The sequence below is a fragment of the Schistocerca gregaria genome, unplaced genomic scaffold, assembly GCF_023897955.1.
Source record: "Schistocerca gregaria isolate iqSchGreg1 unplaced genomic scaffold, iqSchGreg1.2 ptg001386l, whole genome shotgun sequence".
Classification (NCBI taxonomy): Eukaryota; Metazoa; Arthropoda; class Insecta; order Orthoptera; family Acrididae; genus Schistocerca; species Schistocerca gregaria.
Genome location: NW_026062690.1, coordinates 1 through 5,000, shown reverse-complemented (window position 1 = coordinate 5,000; position 5,000 = coordinate 1). Strand labels below are relative to the sequence as shown.

The following is a 5,000-nucleotide window of genomic DNA, read 5'->3' as shown; positions in this document are numbered from 1 at the left end:
GACAGCACGAAGGATGTCACGCGACTAGTTAGCAGGCTAGAGTCTCGTTCGTTATCGGAATTAACCAGACAAATCGCTCCACCAACTAAGAACGGCCATGCACCACCACCCACCGAATCAAGAAAGAGCTATCAATCTGTCAATCCTTCCGGTGTCCGGGCCTGGTGAGGTTTCCCGTGTTGAGTCAAATTAAGCCGCAGGCTCCACTCCTGGTGGTGCCCTTCCGTCAATTCCTTTAAGTTTCAGCTTTGCAACCATACTTCCCCCGGAACCCAAAAGCTTTGGTTTCCCGGAGGCTGCCCGCCGAGTCATCGGAGGAACTGCGGCGGATCGCTGGCTGGCATCGTTTATGGTTAGAACTAGGGCGGTATCTGATCGCCTTCGAACCTCTAACTTTCGTTCTTGATTAATGAAAACATACTTGGCAAATGCTTTCGCTTCTGTTCGTCTTGCGACGATCCAAGAATTTCACCTCTAACGTCGCAATACGAATGCCCCCGCCTGTCCCTATTAATCATTACCTCGGGTTCCGAAAACCAACAAAATAGAACCGAGGTCCTATTCCATTATTCCATGCACACAGTATTCAGGCGGGCTTGCCTGCTTTAAGCACTCTAATTTGTTCAAAGTAAACGTGCCGGCCCACCGAGACACTCAACTAAGAGCACCCTGGTAGGATTTCAACGGGGTCCGCCTCGGGACGCGCAAGCACGCCTTCGGCTCGCCCCACCGGCAGGACGTCCCACGATACATGCCAGTTAAACACCGACGGGCGGTGAACCAACAGCGTGGGACACAAATCCAACTACGAGCTTTTTAACCGCAACAACTTTAATATACGCTATTGGAGCTGGAATTACCGCGGCTGCTGGCACCAGACTTGCCCTCCAATAGATACTCGTTAAAGGATTTAAAGTGTACTCATTCCGATTACGGGGCCTCGGATGAGTCCCGTATCGTTATTTTTCGTCACTACCTCCCCGTGCCGGGAGTGGGTAATTTGCGCGCCTGCTGCCTTCCTTGGATGTGGTAGCCGTTTCTCAGGCTCCCTCTCCGGAATCGAACCCTGATTCCCCGTTACCCGTTACAACCATGGTAGGCGCAGAACCTACCATCGACAGTTGATAAGGCAGACATTTGAAAGATGCGTCGCCGGTACGAGGACCGTGCGATCAGCCCAAAGTTATTCAGAGTCACCAAGGCAAACGGACCAGACGAGCCAATCCGATTGGTTTTGATCTAATAAAAGCGTCCCTTCCATCTCTGGTCGGGACTCTGTTTGCATGTATTAGCTCTAGAATTACCACAGTTATCCAAGTAACGTGGGTACGATCTAAGGAACCATAACTGATTTAATGAGCCATTCGCGGTTTCACCTTAATGCGGCTTGTACTGAGACATGCATGGCTTAATCTTTGAGACAAGCATATGACTACTGGCAGGATCAACCAGGGAGCTGCGTCAACGAGAGCTGAGCAGCCGGCCGCCCGGGAGTGTGTCCCGAGGGCCCGCGCGAACACGCAAGCGTCCGCTCAATTATTCTGCAAACAGGAGGAGGCTGAGCTCCCCTGCACGATACACCTCGAAACCCTCTCAGGTCCCGGCGGCGCGCAGCGCCGTCCTAAGTACTTGGTCGGGTTCGAGAGAGGCGCAATCGCCCGGAGATGGGCGAGTAGACGCTTTCAGTGCGAACACCCGTGCTCCCAACTGAGCTTGCCGCTGCCGACAGAGGCCCGGGAGCGTGCTGTCGTGGCATTGCCGGCGGGAAACAACACGCGCCACCTACGGTGACCGGCAGCTCCAACGCCAGCGCCACAGAAGGGCAAAGCCCCACTTGGGTGCAGAAGCGAACTCTCCCAGCACAGCGCACGCGCCAACACGTCCGCAGAGCTGCGATACAAACCACCTGCGAGAACCGCTGGGGGCGACCGAGCAGCAGACGGCGTCGCGACGCCGAGTGCCGGGCGGCGGCGCATCCTCAACGCACACAGTCCGCAATCGGACCAGCACACTGCAGATGTCCACCGCGCTTCGCACCGGGCTCGGCAGAACCCACTTTGGCCGCCTGGCGCCGCGCGCAGGGTGCGCCGGCGCATAGCTGGGACGCCAGCCGGGCCCGTCGGCCGGCGCTCCTGCCACTGGGCGCCCCCCACCAGCCGGCTGTAGTGCGTGCGCTCACGCAGCGCGCGGCCAGCACGCCGGGCGGCCCCCCCCTCACCGGCCGGGGACTGTCCCGCCAAGCCACAGCCTCGTATCGCTTCATACCCACATGGCCAACTCAGGTTCGGGGGCATGGCGGGTACCGCCGAAACAACCGGTTCATAGATGTACCGATCGTCGCTATCACCGATGCACCTGCAGCGCGAACAACCGCTCAACAACTGATTTCCAGTTCATTTGCGGATCTTTGGCAGCAAACGTATACGTCAATCTACATTTGCGAAATCTACGATTCTGGCATGCCTGCATGTTATGTGTCACGACACGCTACATCAGCCCACATACACACTGCGGCATGTACACGAGAGAACACGTGGAAGATGGTCCGCGCACGTGTGCAATGTCCCTTGCGCGGTCGACTGTCAACCGGCCTCTGTAGCATGTCGCAGATGTGGAACGCGGTCCACCGTGCTATCATGTTGTGTGGGGCAATACGATTAAATAGGAAAACCCTCGTCGCTACATCAACAGACGGCTCACGCTGATTCCCGGCAGAGGGAGGAGGGGGGGGGGGGGCCAACATGCAATACTTTCGTCCGTACCTACCTACCACATGTCTGTACGGCGTACAACAGTGCAATCTCGCTGTAATGGGGAGACGAGACAAGTAGCATCGTGCACAACATATGGCCCTTATGATTCGCCATTGTAGGGCGCAGCCGGTGTACGGTCAAGCATGTGCCACATTATGTCACTCAGTACGTAACGACGGATGATCAGTGTGGGTTACGCGTACATCAGCGGACAGTCCACACAGGCCGTACCACAACGTACACTGACTGCATCGACAACCGAATGCAACTGAACAGCTGCAAGGCTCATTTCACAAACAAACGCCTGACCGACCAGCTTGGAAGGGCAGGAGGGGAGGGCGATATTCGTTCTGTAGCGGTACACCCTTCCAGTGGTTAGCGGGACTGTGTAGAAAGTACGCAACACTCGAAAGACCTTTATGTGAGGGTACGCACCATGGCATCAAGAAATACACATGACACCAGAGGATCCAAGCAGTGAACTATGTTCAGAGGGTTGCTGTTAGGCAAAGCTACATTCCTGTGACGTTACATGTGACAGTTAAGGTGCAGTGTAAGTTAGGTTAAGGTGCAGCGTAAGTTAGGTTAAGGTGCAGCGTAAGTTAGGTTAAGGTGCAGCGTAAGTTAGGTTAAGGTGCAGCGTAACTTAGGTTAAGGTGCAGCGTAACTTAGGTTAAGGTGCAGCGTAACTTAGGTTAAGGTGCAGCGTAAGTTAGGTTAAGGTGCAGCGTAACTTAGGTTAAGGTGCAGCGTAAGTTAGGTTAAGGTGCAGCGTAAGTTAGGTTAAGGTGCAGCGTAACTTGGGTTAAGGTGCAGCGTAACTTGGGTTAAGGTGCAGCGTAACTTGGGTTAAGGTGCAGCGTAACTTGGGTTAAGGTGCAGCGTAACTTGGGTTAAGGTGCAGCGTAACTTGGGTTAAGGTGCAGCGTAACTTGGGTTAAGGTGCAGCGTAACTTGGGTTAAGGTGCAGCGTAACTTGGGTTAAGGTGCAGCGTAACTTGGGTTAAGGTGCAGCGTAACTTGGGTTAAGGTGCAGCGTAACTTGGGTTAAGGTGCAGCGTAACTTGGGTTAAGGTGCAGCGTAACTTGGGTTAAGGTGCAGCGTAACTTGGGTTAAGGTGCAGCGTAACTTGGGTTAAGGTGCAGCGTAACTTGGGTTAAGGTGCAGCGTAACTTGGGTTAAGGTGCAGCGTAACTTGGGTTAAGGTGCAGCGTAACTTGGGTTAAGGTGCAGCGTAACTTGGGTTAAGGTGCAGCGTAACTTGGGTTAAGGTGCAGCGTAACTTGGGTTAAGGTGCAGCGTAACTTGGGTTAAGGTGCAGCGTAACTTGGGTTAAGGTGCAGCGTAACTTAGGTTAAGGTGCAGCGTAACTTAGGTTAAGGGGCCAACGTGGGTTAGGTTAAGGGGCCAACGTGGGTTAGGTTAAGGGCCAACGTGGGTTAGGTTAAGGGCCAACGTGGGTTAGGTTAAGGGCCAACGTGGGTTAGGTTAAGGGCCAACGTGGGTTAGGTTAAGGGCCAACGTGGGTTAGGTTAAGGGCCAACGTGGGTTAGGTTAAGGGCCAATGTGGGTTAGGTTAAGGGCCAACGTGGGTTAGGTTAAGGGCCAACGTGGGTTAGGTTAAGGGCCAACGTGGGTTAGGTTAAGGGCCAACGTGGGTTAGGTTAAGGGCCAACGTGGGTTAGGTTAAGGGCCAACGTGGGTTAGGTTAAGGGCCAACGTGGGTTAGGTTAAGGGCCAACGTGGGTTAGGTTAAGGGCCAACGTGGGTTAGGTTAAGGGCCAACGTGGGTTAGGTTAAGGGCCAACGTGGGTTAGGTTAAGGGCCAACGTGGGTTAGGTTAAGGGCCAACGTGGGTTAGGTTGCCAGAGATGTGTCAAATCAGGATGTACGTTTGGCTGGTGTCAGGTGGTGGGTTGGTTCGATGCCTTTATAAGGAGTGTGGCCAAAGGGTATTTTATTACTTGTACCTTTTGTGTTGTGGCGTGGCGTTGCGTCCTGTGTTGATACTGGGTGGACCACTGTGGGTGTTGCTGGCTGATTTGAGCTGCGTTGTTTGCGGGTGGTGTGAGACATTCTGTCTTATTAGTGGACGTGACGTTCCTCTTGTCGTTCTTTGGATAGTGTCCTGTGGCAGCGAGGATAAAATGGATGTTGTTGAACGATAGTGCTTTGGTGCTTTCGCTTTGTTACACACAGAGTGGACTGTGAGATAGGGTGACTGGGTCGAGTGCGGTTCACACTGT

The 5,000-nt window shown here is 54.0% G+C and overlaps 1 non-coding gene across 1 annotated transcript in view; it reads right to left on the bottom strand.

The window, feature by feature from the left end:
* LOC126331651 (small subunit ribosomal RNA) overlaps nucleotides 1–1,455 on the bottom strand; it is a 1,893-nt gene extending 438 nt beyond the window's left edge. The window contains exon 1 of the ribosomal RNA XR_007563434.1: nucleotides 1–1,455. This exon is cut by the window's left edge and continues 438 nt beyond it. This is a non-coding gene — a ribosomal RNA (small subunit ribosomal RNA).
* Nucleotides 1,456–5,000: the final 3,545 nt, after the last annotated feature.